General features: G+C 41.8%; 1 protein-coding gene across 13 annotated transcripts in view; it reads right to left on the bottom strand.

The window, feature by feature from the left end:
* Positions 1-20,057, bottom strand: part of PPARA (peroxisome proliferator activated receptor alpha) — a 275,101-nt gene that overhangs the window by 14,445 nt on the left and 240,599 nt on the right. For all 13 annotated transcript variants that reach the window (XM_030960338.1, XM_030960342.1, XM_030960340.1 and 10 more), the window contains 2 exons: positions 14,067-14,221; positions 11,669-11,791 (listed from right to left, as the gene is read on the bottom strand). The gene's annotated coding sequence lies outside the window, so the exon portion shown is untranslated. The remainder of the gene's footprint in view (positions 1-11,668; positions 11,792-14,066; positions 14,222-20,057) is intronic.

The raw sequence follows: 20,057 nt of genomic DNA, 5'->3' as shown, positions 1-20,057 counted from the left end.
CTGCTACACCAGGGATAATCTCTGTAAGGAAACAGGTCTCTGAGATGCAAAGGTCTCTGGGAAGCAGTAACAAAGTCTGATCTTTCTGCATAAACAAATTGATCGTGTAAAGGGCTTGCTTGCAAATACCAGGGTTAAAGTTGAAACAGCCATTACCTCTAGGTCATTTTGAGAATGCTGGGGTTGAAAACAGCACATGTAAACTCGTGATTGCAATAGATATTTTTAGAAAACTTCACTGGATAGGAAGAGCCTTGAATATGTGAGCTGTAGAATATTTCCAATATCCTGATTCAACACAAAAAAGAATGGAAAACGGGATTTGGTATCTACAGTGTGACACCCAGACTTCCACCTGGCAAAGGATGCATATTTTCTAATTTATCATGTGACAATTGATTCAATTTTCATAGTTTGTAACTTTACATACTTGTACTAATTTTTATTAGTATTATTATTTTAAAAAGTATTAACAACATAACTCAGAGAACATTTTCTTTGCATGTGATGAAAAATTTTAGTAAGTTACCCCTTCATCAAGACTGCCAGTTGCACACCCCCTCTCCAAAAAAACTCATCCAGAAAAATGTCATTTTTCTTCCCTTTACTGAGCTGTACTCCAAGATACCATATGCAACTTATAGGTATCCTTGCCTTCAAAAGAAATCAAAATTCACATACCCTGATATTGAAAATTGACAGCAAAGCTGTAAAGTCAGGATCTTAGAAGTCACATATGGAAAAATTCTATGCAACCTTGATTTGAATTCTCTCCCCAGCCCCATTGTAGGTGAGTGAGCAAGTGGGGCTTGGTTGCCTCCTGGGGTTAAGCCCAGACAAAATGACAAAAACAACATGGAAATTTTTTGTTGTTGTTGTTTATATTGCTCAGCCAAACTCAAGGGGAACTTATTGAGCTAGGAAGCTGTGTTTCTTTGGACCCAGGATTTTCTGTCCCAGTGGATTTTAAATTACATTAAATCACATTGGCTAGTGTATGTTACAGATCAGTATCTCTGAAACAGGACCACTCAAACCCTCCTTTTCAGTGTGACTGACCTTCCCTCTTTAAACAATTCAGCTGCTTTCTAGACCTTCAAGACTTCATATCCATTATTTCCCCCAATGCTTTTTCACTTATGTAACACATTTATTATACACTAAATAGTTTAAAAAATTTGTTTTGCCAAGATTACTGTTTAAGAAGTAACTAATAACAGGGCAGCAACAAAATTATTCAGGAGATAGTGAAACTATTTCTTTCAAATATCATACCCTCTCATTTTCACACAACAGATGCAGTCACTAATGGAGAAAAAACTACAAAGAGGAAATTAATTTTCAGCAAACAGAAATAAGAGAGGTAATTCATCTCACCTAACGTCAAACAGCTCACTTAACATGTTTGGGTTGAGTGAGCTCAATGGAATTTCCAAAGCCATGACTGATCTTGGAGGCCATGATTACACACTAAAAACGTGGTACTTTTCAATCCAACCACTTCCCTGATCCAGTTCACTGCAAAGCCTTACAAATATTAGTGCTGGCTCAATGGAGAGAGCAGAAATAGGCAGCTGGGAAGAGGGATACACGTGCTGCATGGCCAAAATAGAACTGCATGTGCAGCCTGAACCTCCTCTGCAGAATCCAGTGACTGTGTGGACAGGCTGGGTCTGCAAACCAGGCACTTGCACTGCCTGAGGTGAAGAAGCCAATGCCTCTTTGGTCTCCTGTGGGAGGTGAAAACTGCTCTACAGATCAGACAGCACCTCTGTTAGATTAAGGGGTATTACCATCTTTTGGCAGGGCTATGGAACTGTCATGCAGGCAGCTATGTGCACACCCCAGAGACATTCACCTTCCAGCAGTAAAATTGCCACTGAAATCCAGTAACGCCTGAAGATCCAGGCACTTACTCTGAGGTGACACAACATGCTCCAAAAAATAAATAACAAAAATGAAATTAAATTCCAGTGCTGGAAACTCAAGCTGAGAGTAGAATCTAGCTCAAAGAAAGACTTCAGCTGCTTGCAAAGAATAAAGCAACATCCTAGCATGAAGTGGCTTTCTAAAGGAAAATTTTGAATTCAACAAGCCCCTCAAGATCCTGGTAACTAGGAACTCTGTTCAGAACACTTTATATTTACACTGGCTTCATATTAGACAAGAAAACAGATTTCACCATATTTCATGCACGCCACTAGACAGCCAGCCTGTATCAGAGAGCTGAGCTGCAGACCACAGCTCCCGGGTATGGGTGCAGTAGGATCTGAAGCCTGTGTTTAAAGGAGCCCCTGCAATCCCTTTGGCAGCAGGAGCCACATTTGGTTTCATCAGCAACAGGACAGGAAGGTTTTGCAACCTTTGCCTCCAGGCTCCAAAGACAAGACTTACAGGTCTATCACCTCAGGTTTACACCTATCAGCAATCATGCCTGCTTGCTTCCACACACATGGATGTATCAAACATGGCATGAATCAAATTTGCATCGAGGCCCTTCTGATAAAAGGAAAATCCCATATTGTAAAGAGTGCAGATTGAGGTGTTGTTTGAACTGCCTTCAAGCTCAAATAGGTTCAAGCCTGCATAGAATGCCAGCATGACTGAGATGTTTTGGTTGTTTGGTTTGTTTTTTTCTCCTCTAAATCCGAGTTTTCATATCCAAAATATAAATGCTTTGGAGGTTTCTGTAACTGGGAATAGGAAGACTTGATTTTTCTGTCTAGTGAATGCTGAACTGAAACTAAAGTCAGGAATAGCTGCATGTCAAAGTAAAGCTCTCAAATCTCTTTTAAATGTGTGTCTACTGAATCCTTTAAAGAGCTGCCTACTCAGGACTTCAGAATAAGTCAAGAGTAATACAAATTAGCAAACTATATAATAACTCAGGGTTATTGAAAAACCTGTAAAACCTGTAATGTTTTCCTTCAATTTACTGTTTTCTTCAAGAAGTGTTTTTTGAGGGGTCTTTGTTGCTTTGGGGTTTTTGTTTGTTTGTGGGGCTTTGGGGATTTTTTTTGTTGGTTGCTTTGTGTATTTTGAGTTCCTAGGTTTTTGTATTTTTTAACTACATTATAATTCAGTCTGAAATTTAGACAGTACGAAGCCCAAGCAAGCACTGCCAAAGACTCAAGTGAAAAACTTTGTGTTAAAAAAGTCTTTTGTCGTGCTTCAACTTTTATAGTCTAGATACATGGAAGGCTTAAAAACCTCTCAATTTGTAATGGTGTCTGTTTCCATTTTTATAATCAAACTGAGTATCAGCCTAATCTATAGAATCAAGATACTACTGTTAATATGGTTTTAAAAAATCAGCCTGTAAAGCAGTATGAGGGAAGATTATTCAGTTTACATTAGTTGTTAATGCACTTGAAGTAAATATTCATATTGCAGTTCATAATATCCAGTATTTTTGAGGTATAACCACTGAAGAAAGTATATTTTATTAACAAGAGACTCAAAAGGACAATAAGAATTTATTTTCTGCAAGAAACTAAGCCATGGCATCATCTTAGTGACCTCTATGTTATAGAGTAGTCTGTGTTCTCTGCCATGTGCAGCCTCTCAGGCTCAGTACAGTTCCACTATACTGCTCACAGCTCACCAGCACTTCTAATGAAAACCCCACTCCACTGTTACATTTACAACTTTGCACTTGCAACACTCTCCCCCTTTTCCTTTCCTCTCCCAGATGAATCCCCAGGTTTTGCTCTTTATCCAATCCATTTCAATGTCAGCTTCTCTTCAAGTCTATATTCCAATAGACTTGAAGAGAATATATTCCCATATTCCAGTTAAATTATTCCATGCTTGAGGAAGATCCAAAAGATTACATGTGTTAATCACAACAGTTTGTGCTTCAAAGTTCTACAGATCCTAAAGCCTCTGTGACAACACCTGGCAGGCCATGGAGCCGAGAGAACACACTGCCACACATGCTGGGTGTGTGTGCTGAGCACTGACATGTGGAGACCACAACTGCTGAGAAATGGAGATCTGGTGCATCATCTAAGAGGCTGCTCCTGCTGCATGCACATCAAAAGCTGGGCTCTGATTTATGGTTGATATTTGAACCAAGGAGAGGTCACATTCAGACAAACACGCCATACATTTATTTGCTATTTGATCCAAGAGCCAAGGTCACGTTCACACAAATGTGTCATCTGAGCGTTTGCTTTACTTTTATTACCCCCTTGATGAACTTAAAGTTATTTTACTTTCCTCACGTGTCCCAAAAACTCCTTACTCATTTATTCAGTGTGTCCCAAAAACTCCTTGCCCATTGACTTGGAAGGTGCCAGGTTTTTCTAAGTTTTGCAATACTGTATAAACGTCTGATGAGCTAATTACATAAGCCAAGCTTTTGAATTGATTAACAGTTAGGGACACCTTAATTTCAGAGATCAGAGCTCAGATTGAGGCTAAATCTGGTTGCATGGTATGGCTGGAATGAAGAGAATTAAGAAAAAGGAACAAACCAAAAATCCCACAAAAACTTCATTTTATGAACTGCAGGTATAGATTGGATGCCCTAAGCCATAGTCAGGTGGTTTTTTTCTAAAATTAATACATAACAATAAGTTTGAGTGGTGAAGTCAAAACTGATTACAACATGTACAGCATTTACAAACAGCCCACGCATTTGCCCCAACATGCTGCTCACTGGGAACCAGATCCTTCAGACTAAATTGGAATGCTGCAATTGTTTCCTTACACATGTGATTACTGCATCTCTGATTATGAAAAGTGTGTGCTTGACAATTTTCTAACTATACCCTGATATTCCACAGAGACCTCATTTGTTGAAGGACACAGACATCAGAGGGTAACAGGCAAATAGAAATTGCATTTTAGAGTGGTGCCTAAATTATTATCTCCAATATAATCAATTCCTGAAGTAAATAAAATGTAAGCCCCTTGCTAAGTCTCTTACAGAATACATTTTCACTACATATGGTAAAAATAAACTTCATAAGGTAACAAATTAAAGACATCTGTGCAACTGAAATTGTCAATTAAAATTATAATCTAATGCACACAGATGCAGTGCAAGGCAAAATTTTTGGCATATTGAAGGTGCTGCTACATAAACCTCTCACTCAGAAGATTTACTTGCTCACATGCTTGATAAAAACACCCAAAACCAAATCAACCCAGAAAAACATAACATACATGACTGTTTGCCAAGGAAAACATAACTTTTACAAGCATAACTGTCTAGTAACTCTTCCTTACAAATGTGAAAATTCAGACACTATATTTATGAAAAGAAAAAGCCAATTGCCACTAACTTAAAGTCAAACACTTGGATGCACTTTCTGAAACTGATGGTATTTCAACAATATTTAGGGTTCATGTGTAAGTATAGATAACTTCAAATGTGTTCTTACAAAACAGAATATAGGAATCCCTTTTGGCTTTTATCTGCAGACCTTTATGTGTGATAGCAAGTGGAATATATTCTTGAAAATAACATATTCTTTAGTATAATATATATATTATATATATAACATAACATATAGCAGTAACATACTCTTTAGATATTAGTCTTTGCTGTGTCATAAATAAAAATACTTGTCTTTAGCTGAAATGTCATAAAAGAAAGATAAGAAATAATTACAGAATCTTTTGTTTTCGGAGCACACTTACCCTTCCTGTATTATTTCAACCTTGCTTATTCTTCAAGAGAAGAGCAAAGGATTGCTCCTATGACATAAATACTTCAACTCATTCATAAATACTATAACCTCATTCAAGGCCATGCATTATATATGACAGATGCCAATTAATTTTGAGTTTATTGACTGGCAATGAAACTTTTGCAGCTGCATATGGTTTTGTGAGTTTAAATAGCACAATAAAAGTTTGGGAGCACTGAGGCAGTGCCCAGATTTGAGAACTACCATTCACACAGGTGTTTACTATTGCCCCCTGCCCACATGGCACTCCCAAAGCATCACAAACACACTGAGGCTGCTTCAGCCTGAGCTTGCTTGTCCTCCTGTGCTGGCTGGAAACTGACAGCCAAAAAGAACACACAATTGCTGAATTCATATTGCCTCACTTCCTCAGCAGGGTCAAGAATAAGTTTTCCTTTCCTCTTCCCAGTCACCAACTTCCATGAAAATGACAGAACTTTAATGCCTTTGCAGCCATTATTGCTCTCTCTAATTTGAGAATGTTTGCAAGTTCAGAATTATTGGGCTGGGGGCACAGGATAGCAGACCATAGTGCATATACCTGACAGGTAACTAGACCTGAAGAGGTGAGAAAACAATCCTGAAAATTGCTCTCAGTTTTGGAGCAAAACTCTCTTCCAAGACTGATCTGGACATTTGCCTGCACTACCCCCTAATTCTTGCAGACATCTTAATGGCAACATTCTTCCTGAATAAAGAGCTATTGTTTTGGAACAAAACCGTCAATCTAAAAGGAGAGGAAAAAAGAAAAAGATAAATTGAAATCACTTAATGCAAAAACTTGAAAGGTGTGTTCAGCATATTGATTTAAGGTTGTGAAAAGTTCCATTTGAGTCTTACCTGCCATTTAATGATTAGGCCTTGCAACCTCCCATTTTTAGTGGGACTAAATTTTGAGTGGATTTTAACTTAGATAGATACAACTTCTCCATCTGACAAACTCCCAAATTTTACCACACCGATCTAATTATACATGTCCTGCTCAGAAAAATAGAAATAAAAAAGCCCACAACTTTGCATCTGTACCTTTTCCTACAAAAGCTCTCCTACTTAAGACCAGTATTCCTTTAAAAGAAACATGAAGTCTCTTAGTTTTCTCTTTTCATTTATAGCTTAAACTTCTAGCTTGGGCTCCGTATTGTTTTGGCTCAGGACAAAAGACCAGTTGCTTTGGTATCTGATACTGTAATTTTTGCTTCCAAGATCAATAACAACAACAAATATGTTTCTTCCTCAAGAATACCTCTTTTCAGTCACCAGCTCACTCTCTATCCCAAATTTCAGGTCACAGTCCTTTTCAATATTCTTTCAGCTGTCTTATCCCTCTCCTTGATCAGCCATATCAACCCATCCCCAAATCACCTCCTTCACGCCCTTGGTGCTCCAGTCTCCCATCTCAGCTCCTCCAGCATCTGCACAGCTGCACCCGCCTCACCATCTGCAACTCCTTGCATGATTCATCACCAAACATAACAGACCAGGATTATTCACTGTTTGAAAAGCTACAGTGGAATTTACATCTGTTTCTGGAAGACATTCAAGAAGCCTGAATTCGCCTTCTTAGCAGAGAACACCACCACTGTGTATTTTCAGTGGTTTTATTTCACTGATAAACTTTATTCCCTTGTGTAGACATAATAACATGACTTATTTGATAAATTAAATTCAGCTTAGCAGAGGGATTTATATCCTTTAAAAAATAATGACCCTCACAAAATATTACAAATTTAGGCCTCTTCTGCTTGCAAGTATCTTTTTGAAAATTGAGTCATTCCAATGGGCCAACTTTTATACTCTTCTACCTGCACATAAAAATCCAATGCCTTCTGTAACTAGCACCCGAAGTTGTGTAGTTTACTTATTCTTTATTGTGCTAAAATTTTACTCATTCATTAAAAATACCTTTACTCTTGTTGCTCAGTTATTATGTTTAAGTAAATAAACAAATGAAACCTGCTAAAAATAAACTAACCTCAATTTAATGTCATGCCACAATTCAGAGTGGAATGCAAAACAAAATTCTTTCACTTTTTCTTGCTGGGTTTTTTTGTTGGTTTTGGTTTTGGGGGTTTTGGGGTTTTTTTTTTTTTTTTGCTAAGAAAAAGGCCTTCGGTTTTATTCTGACAATTCAGACGTCCCTACCTTTAAAAGTTTTTCTTTGTGATAAATGTATCACACAAAAACAAAGTTTACACTGAGTTAGTGTTACTGACAGGAGCCTTGGCAACAGGCATGAATGCAATTAATCTACATTTTTTGGCAAATGGACATCAAGTACTTGTACTTGCAAGCTCCTGACGTGTCAGATAGAGGATATACTTGGGACACATGACTTCACAGCTCTAAATCAGGTCACTCACTACAGTGTACAGATCACAAGCCTCACACTCCTGCGTGATCAAAAAGTGGCAAACTAGAACCAATTATTTTCCTGCCATGTTTTCCCTGCTCATCCTCTATGATGTGAAGGGTATCTGGTGCCCAGTTTAACAGCAATGCCAGTACTGCTGTACATCTGCCACCCCACTCCTTCTAACCAAGCAAGCAGAAAGGTGGAAGAAGAATATGAGTCCAGTGGAACAGCCAGGAAAATAAAATCTCTTTAAAAAGCCATGTATGTACTTTCATATTCCAGTTTTACTTCACTTTCTAAGGCATTTCAGCTGCCTTGAATCAGACATTGAAAGAGCAGTTATGGGGGACACAGCACACAGTCAGTCCCTCTCCCAAGCAGAGTTACTGGCTGCAAAATAAGGTTACCTTAAGGGTGCCTAGCCAAGTCAGCTTAAGTAACACACATCAAAAGGATGTCCCTTCAGCAGCTCCCTGGCACTGCCGGCCCCGCGCCTTCCGTGTCCCTCTGTCCTTCCAGCCACGCTGCTCCCCGGTGCCTGCACTGGCTCTGGCGCTGCCGGATCCCGCTGGCCCCGTGACTGACCCGGGCCAGAGCTGCCCCGGAGCCTGCCCGACACCGCTGTGGCCCCGAGCAGCCCGACAGGCTGCCAGGAGAGCGCCCGGCCCAGGGCACTGCACGCTGCTCTGCCTCCCGGCCATGCCGACACTCCGGGCCAGCTCCCGGAACAGTCCCCGGCCAGTTTTATTCCCCAGCGCAGACACAATTCCATTCACTGAATCGGTAACACAGGAAAACCACGGACAGCTACAGAGAGCTGAGCAGACCCACTGAGGGGCAGCAAACAGGACGGATTGAGGAGTATGGATGGGAGAGGGAAAGGAGGAGCCTAGATCAGATACAGGCTCCACTCCTAGATCAGTGTGCAGCCACACTTCTTGCTGCAGCCCGGCTTTGCAGGACTGTCAGGAACCACTGACAGAGGACATCCCATTCTTTTTTGCATTTATGTGTTCATTCATACACACCACCCAGCCCTTGCCATGTAAAAGAGAAATAAAATGAATGATAGCTGCAAACAGAACAATTCTATGTTCTTAGAGGATAATCACTATTACATTTCCATGGGATTTATTACAGGATTTATAATCTTGAGAAAATGCAACACCTTGTAAATTTGGTTAGAATGACAGCAGCTCAGTATGCTGAAAATCAGGTGACCAGAACGAACATTTGCACTGAAAATTTGACATCTGTTTGAAAATATTGGCCTGTTTATGCACAGTTTCACCTGTACATCTCCAGCACAGAACAGGCACAGCTGTTGCTTTGTTCAGAGGCAGCAACCCTGTGCTGCTTGTCTCTCACTTATCTATGTACTAAAGCTTGTCTCTTACTTACAGAGGTACCAAAGCTGCTACCTGAGTTGATCACACTGGCCTGCTTAACTGCACACAGCATGTCCTTCATCCTGAGGCTGGCAAGAATATATAAACTTCACTTGTTTTATATATATGTACACATATAAATGGCTATTTGGTAATCTTCCACTGAAAACTGCCACTGAGCCAACAGTCCCGTGGGCTGCAATTAATTGTATTTTAACATCAGAGTGTAGGAATTAATTGACAGCTGTAGTGGAGGATTCCTCTGCTCTGTTGGACAGAATGCCACCAGGCACTAATAAACAAGAACCTCCAAAGCAGTCTCCTGACACAGCAACCACCTTCTCCCTTCTCCTCCCCTGCAGATCCAATTGGTTCCACATTATATTCTTCAGCCTTACTACTCCAGGGAACATTTTCCATATGTGTTGAATAAAGATGCCAGAGAGTTTGGTTTGGTTTTGGTTTTGTTTCATGGGAACCTGCCCCATGACTCCAGTGTCAGGTACTTTGTACCATTCTTCCTGAAGCAGTAACACTGACAGCAGGTCAGCAAGCATCACCAGTAATTCAAGTCTTCACTTTCAAGTAAGGTTTTGCAAACAAGACATGAGCTGTTCTTACCTTCTGAACATTCATGTTCAGTGGTTTGCTCTGTGATTTGTTATAGCAATCATTTCCTGTAAATCATTTTTAAAACAAAACAGGCATGTAGCACTTATTTGTGTAGCAGAACAAAACAAAGAATGGCAATACAAGCCTATATTCAGGTAATAGAACTTAGCATAAGAGTGCTGGATGCATGGATATACACAACAAAACAGTAAGACCTGCCTCCAGATCCTAATCACAGGCTGTAGAATAGTTTCAAATGATCCACTTTTATGATTTTTTGTTGTTGTTAAATGTAAATAATATTAAGTCATTGCAGTATTATTTTTCCATTTAAAATACATCAAACTCTAAACCGTTCACTGTGATAAGTTCTCTCAGCTCCAGGATGTTATACACTCAAAAATGAGCAAGGATTTGCTCAACCAGCACTCCAAACAGCAGCTCTGATTTCCTTCCACATACTTCTCAACAAAATGAAAACAAACTAATGAGATACAAAAATATGAAATATGAAAATATTGGACTAACTTGCTTTCACATGTATTTCATCTGCCTGGAAACATGCCAAAGAGCTGTACTACCTCAGTACAACTTCAGCTCACTGCTCGGAGTTCCTCAAGGCAGACACATTTTGGAACAAGTTTCTTTTACTATTTGGAAAGATTTAGTGAATAATTTCTCAATTTATACATCTTTTAAAAACCATGACAGTGTATCAGCATTTTTAGAAAGGGATAGGTAATTTGCCAAATGCTTGCCAATCTCTCCTACTCTTAGTGTTTCCACAGGCATGAGACAACTTGAACTTAAACCAACAAATTGAGATGAATACAGCACCACAGAACAAACTATGCCTCTTTGGTAGTTTACATCTTTCTATCAAGTATAAAAAATTTTAACACCATACACACATTTTAAGACTTAGCAAAGTCTTAAACACAAACCAGTCATGTAACAACTCAAACCTCAGTCAGGATTAGAGTGCCAAGGAGTTGTGGTTTATAATTTATAGTAATCTGTGCACGAGAAGTCCTTCACTGGACAGAGAAATTACACTTCTTAGATATTTAAAGACACATGCAATGCACTTATAAATAAATATTGTTTCATAAGCAGAAACTATGAGAAGTGGTATGAGGAAGTGGAGTCAGATTTGGCAACATCTCAATGCCACATGCAATCTGGTCACACAACAGTCTCATATTACTTGAGTATCTTTACAACATGTCCAATATCACACTCTTGGAGAGATTTTAGTTTTGAGCATTGTGATGATTAAGAGCCTAGCCTTACCAGGCTTTCTACCTCAGTGAAAAATTCAGCCTTCTACTTCATAAAATGTCACTCAATATTTAATTTAATAGACCTGGTCCTTTGAAATGCTGAGCACTCTACTTCTAAAATATTAAGAATTCAGAATTCTACTGACTAGCACCTAAGACAGCAGCAGATATCAGACTATAAGGAAGTTTGACTTTGTTCTCCTGATTGTACTACTATTTTCTGTTTATCAACTATTTATTGCCACTATATGCTCAGATTTCTTTCCTTGTCATTTGACTATACATTAATCACTCTTTACAGAGATTCTATGCCCACTCCATGTATGTACTCACCCTTTCAAGCAGCATTTTGCAAGGCTGAAACAGAAGTTGTTTTCCAGAATCTTTTCCCCTTCCATTTCATGGGCAGATTGGTGATAACAAGCAGTTCTTCATCAATAAAAAGCCGCTGACATTCTTAAAAAAAAAAAAAAGTGTCAATACAATTTCCCAGGGCTTACAATTCTGATTTTACACAGCTGTGATGTAATATAACTTAATAAAAATATTTCTTTATGCTTCTTCTAAATTTCACTTAGGCTAAGATAATTTTTTAATGACTGAGTGTTTTTTTAATATGTTCCTAGTTTTACAGCTGGACCACACTGACATCTAGCTAACTAGGGAATATAACTGGTATATCCCAATATAATTCAGATCTTTTGTCTTTCATACTAAAAGAATTCAAAACCACTCAACTGAGAACACTATAGTGACAGCCCTGTGCTATTTTAATTATCTGTTATAGAGTAAAATACTTTTACTCCTAAAGAGCATTCTCACAAAGTCTTTCTGTGGACACATTTAGAGCAGTTACAGCTTCCAAGGTGCACACACAGCCCCATGAGATGTCTTTGCAATTGACCTTTATTTTGAGGATTTACATCTCAAAGGTAGAGATTTTGGTTTTATATACGTTATAAGGCCTATATATTAAAAAAAAAAAGAATACATAGCTAAAAATATCAAATAAATTAGAGATGCAGAGAGATTTTGAAAAAGTGGATAAAAAAAAATTTAAATTCCAAAATTATGTAAGAAAATATGCTTGTACATGTAATAAATATGAATTCAACTTCATTTATTTTCCAAGACAAGTATGGTGCTCTCTGTTTATCCCCCTTGCAAAAATATGACATGTGCAATAGAAGCAGAAGTCAGAACCCAAATCTCATCAGGAAAGCTATAGAAAAGCAAGGACAAGAATAGAGCTGCTTGCAGTTTTGAAGTTCAAGCTGCTTCTGAAAAAATAATAAGAAAAGTTGTTTCCTTGCCTGCTTTGGGACAACAGTGAGCATTATAATCCATTTTTAGAACAAGATTAGTATCTTAGGCCATATATCCTACTCTCCTGTAGGACATTATTGTCCCTTATATTTTTATAACACTCTGCACATGAAATATTAAAAGCATAACAACACAAAATCACAACTGAAGTGTAACCCTCTCTCCATGGTTTAAAATTCATGATACCCTTTATGAAGACTACAGGTAACAGAAAATGAGGACACTAAAGAACTACTGAAAAGCAGGTGACAAACCCACAAGGTGTTTCCAATAGACAGCCAAAACTCCCTATGCACCTGACTGTAGAGGATGACAGTCAATATAAGGCACCAACAGCTTGACAAGGATGTTTATTTGGACCATGCTAAGAGTTCCTTCCAAACATGGGAAAAGACAGCAAGCATGCTGCCTGGGGAGTTCCACAAACCTCTGATAAGGTCTGCATACCCTCATCCTTCCCATAAACTACATTGTATTACTCGAAATTCCCAAAGTTGCCAGTCCAAGTCACTGGGAGCCGATGGCCGCTCGGTAGCTCATGCCAGCCAACAAAAGTTCTGGTGCTGGTTTGGGTTCAGCAGACGTGTGACCACATCACATGAACCACAAGTGCCTCAGGTCCAGCACGAGACCAGGTAGCAGCCTCAGTGCTAAGTCAATGATGCAGGATTTACAAAGGAAATAGTTTTTACAGCTGATCCATTTGGCTGCCTGCAAAGCAAATTTTAATAGGTGGGCAGTGCCAGATGCCAGTGAGAAAAGTCTGTGCATGTTCTGTAATACAAGGAGTTTGACCACGATTTTCCTTCACAACAAAACTTATGCAACACCTTTATTAGTGCAGTACTACCAAGACACCTAATGCCAAAAGTGCCAAACATTATCATTCCAGATAATCCTGTGTGACGAATCCTGTGCTCATACCACTTCCATCGGAGAGCTTCGGAACAGCTTCCCGTGTCGTTGAGTGAGACTGGGCCAATCTTAATCTGAATACAAGGCAACACCTTTTCGCACTCCTTTCCTTTGTTACTCCGGGAATGCTTTTTGAAAAGCAAGTATCCAGCCCCACGGGGACGGCCAAGAAGGCGGCAAACCGCAGAGGCAAGCCCCGGAGGCGTTCCCAGCGACCTGCTCCTCGTTCGCAGGACAGAGGACCCTCCTCTGCCCAGCCGGCCGGGAACAGCACAACCCGCCTGACTGACCAAGCCAGCAGCGGGCACCTCCAAGAATGCACTTTCTGCCTCGTGCCCGAGTTAAGGGCAATCCAGATGTTCCATCTGGGAGACATGACAGTTGCCAACCAGCCCCTCGTGTGACAGCCCCTCGCATTACCCCCTTCTCCGTTCCCACCTCCAGCCCCCCGAAACCCCGCTCCCCGTGGGCCTCCCGGGTGTCTCTTTACCTGCGCCGGGTCGGCTCTACCCGTCCCGCAGCCCCTCGGCCCCGTTCCCGCAGCCGGGCCAGGGCGCCGCTCCGAGCGAGCAGCGGGAGCCGCTACAGCATCTCCTCGGGCCGGCTACCTCCTCCTGCTGCTGTCCGCCGCCGCTCCGCCGAGGGCTTCACACCGCGGGGCCGGAGAGATAAGTAATAGCGAATGGCAAGGGAGGGGAGGAGAAGAAAGGACAGGTCATTAGCAAAGCCGCCGCTGCGTTAGCGAGCCGGGGGCGTCACCCAACCCCGGGCGGGCGCTCCCGCCTCCTGCCGGCGCCCCGGCCGGGACACGGGCACCGCGCGGGCAGAGGCCGCCCCTAAGGCAGCACCGTGCATCGCTGCCACGGGCCGCGCAGGGCGGGGCCGGGCCGAGCCGTGTCCCTGGCTGCCGGCGGGGAAGGAGCGGGAGCGGGGAAGGAGCGGGGAGGGAACGGGAACGGGAGCGGGGCGGGAGCGGCCGGTGACAGGTCCCGGAAGTGAGGTCGGCACACACCTCCCGCCGCGGCCGCGCGCCATTGGCGGGGCGGGGGCGGCCCCGCTCCCCTCACACCCCTCACTGCCCTCACACCCCCCACACTCCGCATTTCCTTCGCACTCTTCATTGCCTTCACTCCGTTCACTGCCCTTACACCCCTCACTGTCCTCACTCCGTTCACTGCCCTCACACTCTTCATTGCCTTCACTCCATTCACTGCCCTCACACCCCCCCACTCCTCATTTCCTTCGCACTCTTCATTGCCTTCACTCCGTTCACCGCCCTCACACGCCTCACTGTCCTCACACCCCTCACTGTCCTCACACCCCTCACTGCCCTCACACCCCTCACTGCCCTCACTCCGTTCGCTGCCCCCACGCCCCTCACACCCCTCACACTCTTCATTGCCTTCACTCCGTTCACGGCCCTCACACCCCACTCTGCCCTCACACCCCTCACTGCCCTCACACTCTTCATTACCTTCACTCCGTTCACTGCCCTCACACCCCTCACTCCCTTCATACCCCTCCCATCCCTCACTGCCTACGTTGTCCTCACATCCCTCTACTGCCCTTAAACTCCTCATTGCCCTCACTCCCTTCGCACGCTTCAGACCCCTCACTGCCCTCACATCTCTCGCTCCCCTCAGACCCCTCACAACCCCCCGGCCCCGGTTCCCTCCGTGCTCCCGCATTTTTACCGGGACACGGGGCTCAGGGGGCCGAGTCTGAGCCCCCGGGACGCCCGGTGAGGGGCGCATAAAGCCCCCCCGGCCGGAGGGGCGGCCCCGCCGCCGCGGGCGCGGTGAGCGCCGCCTGCCTGAGGGCCGGCGAGGAGGGGCCGCGGCTGTGCCCATCCATCGCTCTAAGAAACGCTTCTCAAAATCGTATAAATGCGTGTTTGCCTTCACGTTTGCATTCCGTGTGGAGAAGAAAAAAACCCAACCAACCAACCAACCAACCAACCAAAACCAAAATTTAATCAGGAACCCCACTTAATTAGTGAGCTGAGTAGTCAATGGCACAGTACCGAGATGATAAAACAAGACTCGCTTCAGATGTTTCCAATGGGAAGTTAAATGAGGCCTAGAAATGGAAGAGAGCACTGTTTTGGGGGTTTGGTCCATACCGCAGCAAGCACCACACTTAATTCCATAAATTTCTCATAAATTTGGGTTTAGCACATGGCCCTGGACGCCAGAGCACTCGGTGCAGAAACAACAGTAACAGCAGAGGCTGAAAAGCCCCCAAAGGCATGGCTCAGGACCAGCCAGCAAAAGGCAATATTGACCATAGAAAAGAGAAGCTAACTAAAAGCCTTATATTGATTTAAAGCATTTCAGACTGTTTCAAACTGGTTCTGGTCACAGTTCGACTTCTCAACCACTAGAGCTGCTCCACGGTCTGTCCCAAGCTGGGCCAACACCCAATGCCACAAGAATCAGTTGATTTAGCAGCTTAATTTCCAGGTTTAACACCTACATATTTCACCACAGGTGAGGTGACATGATGCAAGTGCTGCAGTACAATTTTCTAGAGTAAGGTGCTGGAAGGGATGCAGGCTTTTGCCTGGGGAATATGCACATTTTGAGGGACTTGCCACAGCTGCCAGTGAGCGGCATGCCAGGCTGACTCAGCTTTCTATCAACACCTCATCTTGCCCTGACTCATGCACAAGCGCTGTCCCAAAGGCAGTAAAACACAAAATATTTATTGGAATTCAAAATGAGTTGTGGGTTGTTTCCTGTTTATGAGCTGTGAGCTCCTCAGCCCACACCAAACATGTAGCAAGCTCTGTCTGCAGCAAAGAGGACTGTGTTACTCCAGGCATGGAGGAGAGCTCTCTTAACCCCTGTTCTGGAAGTGGTTCTTCTGAAGAACTTGGAAACATTTTGTCCATGAAAATAACTGGTGTTGCAGAAAGTGGTAAAGAAGGAGAATCTATTCCATGCTTAAAATATTTGCACAGGAGACTGTAGTAATTCCTTTTGTACTGAAAGATTACTGATTTGATTGTGTAAATTTGTATCACAGTTCAAATCTTAGTCTCATACTAAATATAAAAATCCATTAGCTATTTAAATGTGCAAGCTTTTAGAAATCAGAAGTTAGATTATTTACTAGGTTTTTAGCTGGAATAACCTTCAATTAATGTTATATTCTATTAATATGCGAAAACCTTATTACAATTGCCTAAAGCTTGACAGTTGTGGAAGAAGCAGCCAGATATGTGCAGTTGTTGATTTTCCATCTTTCCAGTCGCCAGCTGGCTTTGTCAGAGGCCTGCACAGCCATGCACAGCATTTCTATCACAAAACATTTCCATTTGCAAAAGAGAAATGCCTTTTCCTTTATTTAAAGGCCAGATATGGAGTCTCTCACAACAATTCTGTGGGAGCAGATGAGCAGCTCCAAGTCAGCACAGACTCATTCACAAGTCTGGGAGGACAGACCATACCAGGGAAAATTGGCAGCACCTTCGCCACCTCCTCCAGCTACGGGTAGAATGCAGGAAGTGGGCTGACCCTGCGCTCAAATATTTGCTGTGGTTTCTCTTGCTGATTTGATGGTAGAGATTTTGACAGACAATGGGCCCTGTTTTTGCTGGGTCATCATGAAATACTTCCACTACAAAGTCGATAGAGCCACAGAGCCTTCCCATTTGAGTATTTATTTGAAGTGGGAACTGCAGAGACCTGGTATCGTAGCCAGCACTTTATCAGCAGAAATAGCATACATAGGGTTCTGTTTCTCTCTGAATGCCTACTGAAGCCTTGCAGAACTGACATGTACTAATGGAAAATTAATTATATTAATCTTTGGATCATTCTTATTAAAAGACTAGAAGAGGCTGGATGATCACAAAGCAACAAGTTTTATAGGCAGAGGTCACTAGCAGAAGTCTAGAGAACTGCCAGAGGGTAATTTGATTATTTTTCTGTATAACTTTGTGCATGCTGGATCCTGTCCCTTTGTGCCTGGTCAAAATATGTCAAAGCCAAAAGTCCCATGTGATAATGAACAGGAGAGGATTAAATCTGATTTATTTAATATACACAGTATGCAAATCATTGTTAGAAGCACAATTCTATCTCATTAAATCAAACTTCTTAAAGAGCCCCAAACAACAGCCAAGAAAACTGGTGAAGCAGAGGAGACAGTGAGATGTATCCACCCTGAGCTTTCCTTATGAAGCTCTCTCTCAGCATAGCAATCTGGGTACAGAAATATCTGTGCTGCTTTGTTTTGCTGTTGGTTTTAGGTCAGGCTGGATTTGAGGGCTGGTTGTTTTTAGATGCATGTCTCTCTCCTGGATTGGAACAAAGCTCTAAGGCTAAAGGTGATAAATGAAAACATTTGGATAAGTCACATGAGACTTATCTGCCTCATTTTACTATGACAGGTTTTGGATGGAAGCAGGATGCAACTTACAGGTTTACACAAGCCTACTCTTCCACAAAACTATTAGGACATTCAATGAGAAAAAAAAATCTAAAATGAGATTATATTTCCTAACAAAATAAGCAATGAAGCTGTTACTTACATTTAATTTCTGTTAGAGATGTTTACCATGCCACCCCATCTATATAAGGTATAGCCTTGGTCATTCAGATAATTTTTTTCATGTTTGAAAGTTACTTTGCTCATTACTCTTCACTTACTGAAACAATTCATAACTTGTCAGAGCGTCAAGATCAAACATTGCAGGTGTCCATACATCTCTTCCTGTGTCAAAAAGACTTCAGAGCAGTTGCATGCAAGATCATGGTGCTTTAAACTTATTAACCCTTCTTAAGCCAAAATGTTTAGAATTCCTCTCATTACTCTTATTCTGGTGCTGTCATTGTCACTGTGGGTTTTCACTACATGATTGCCAGCCAGGCTGAGAACTGGTGAATTAATTTTTTTTAGTATTTACCCCCTCATCATTATTACAGCCAGTGTGTTTCATTTATTTGTTTTAATTAAAAAAGTTCTTTAAAGAAAACTATTAGCAGAGCAAGTACCTTTCTTACAGTAAAGCAGGATGTCCCAAGTATTTTTTCGGAGGGGGAGCCCATGCTGGATGGGGAGGAAGCAGAGGGAAATTTACTGACTTGAAAACACCTTATGGCAATAAGCAATTACTCTTAAAACTCAGCTATGGCTATTCTTTCCCAAATTTGCCCTACCTTCTCTTCTGAATAATTCCTTTCTCCAGTGTAATATTCCTTTTCTATACATTTCTTTTTGTGCTGGACACCGCATTACCAGATTCAGCAGGATTTAGCAGATTTATTTGTGCATTTGGTTTTTTTGTCTCCAAGAACTGCTAAAAATCAGTTAAGCTTAATATAATAAATGTATGCATTTTTAGAAAACAAATCACTGCTTGGTATTTTGAACTGGGGAGAAGTTTTGTTATTCTCTTTCTGGGGTGGATTGCTCCTTCCTTTCTTTGATGAATGTGGTACTTGCCATAGTGTGACTGAGGGAAAAAGTCTCCTCCTTTTTTGGCAGATTTTTCCCTATTATCCTTGGAAATAAATGTACTCCTAATTTAATTGTTTAAAGCGTTTTAATTTATTTATCCCTGTATTTTCAGTCCTTTGAACTGAATACTATTTGAATGTTTTCTGTTTCAAAGAAAGAGCTTCTTTCTGATCCAGGTTTCCCACTTGTTCCTACTTTTGTTTTGTTGGCTCAGTGAAGCCTTTTTTGTCCCCTTTTCCCCAATCTCAGTTTCCCAGCTGGTGTTTTATCCATGTCACTGAGATTCTCTTCTTGGGTGATGTACTTAAAATCTGTCCCTGTTGTCCCCCCCCATAAGTGTGATTCAAACTTTACTCACAAGTGGCTATTGCAACACATCTTTTGGCCCTAGTTCTCCCTGTCTCCAGCTAAAGCCAACTTTCCCTCTCAAGTCTCTTTTCTATTTACGTCAACTCTGTACCCCCTTTTGATGTCTGCTTCCAATTCCCAACTCTTCTTTCCTGTAACCTCTGGTGCACTCTCTACTGTCCTTTACCAATCCTGCAGGAAACTGCTCCTTCCCTGCACAGCCTGGACATGAGCATGACACAGCACAAAAAGAAGCAGGACAGAATGTTTGGTGAACTGTGTTTCCTAATAAAATTATTAGCAATTTCTACTTGGTTTTCTTTTTAATGCGTCCTCCTATGCACCTCTGCAGTGTGTATTTATTCCCTTGCACGCCTCGATCAGCTTATGCTGGCACTGGTCAATTTTCCCAGCATCAGTGCTTATCTATCCTTGTCTAGCTTTAGTTGTAGCCTTAATGTAAGTTGCAGAAGTTTCTGGGCCTTCGCTTGTGTTTTATGCAGATTTCAAGAAGGAATTGCTGTGAAAATATCAGCTTGCCCTAAATAATTTTGCTTTGTAAATAATTCAGGCCAAGTGCAGAAATTAAAACTGAAGTTACATCTTCTGTTTGCCTCCATACCCTGGACACCTCATGCACCAGAGGTGTAAGCACACCTTTAGCAAG

Source organism: Camarhynchus parvulus, chromosome 1A, assembly GCF_901933205.1.
Source record: "Camarhynchus parvulus chromosome 1A, STF_HiC, whole genome shotgun sequence".
NCBI lineage: Eukaryota > Metazoa > Chordata > Aves > Passeriformes > Thraupidae > Camarhynchus > Camarhynchus parvulus.
Note: the sequence above shows the minus strand (reverse complement) of the source record. Positions and strands in the feature narration are given on the sequence as shown.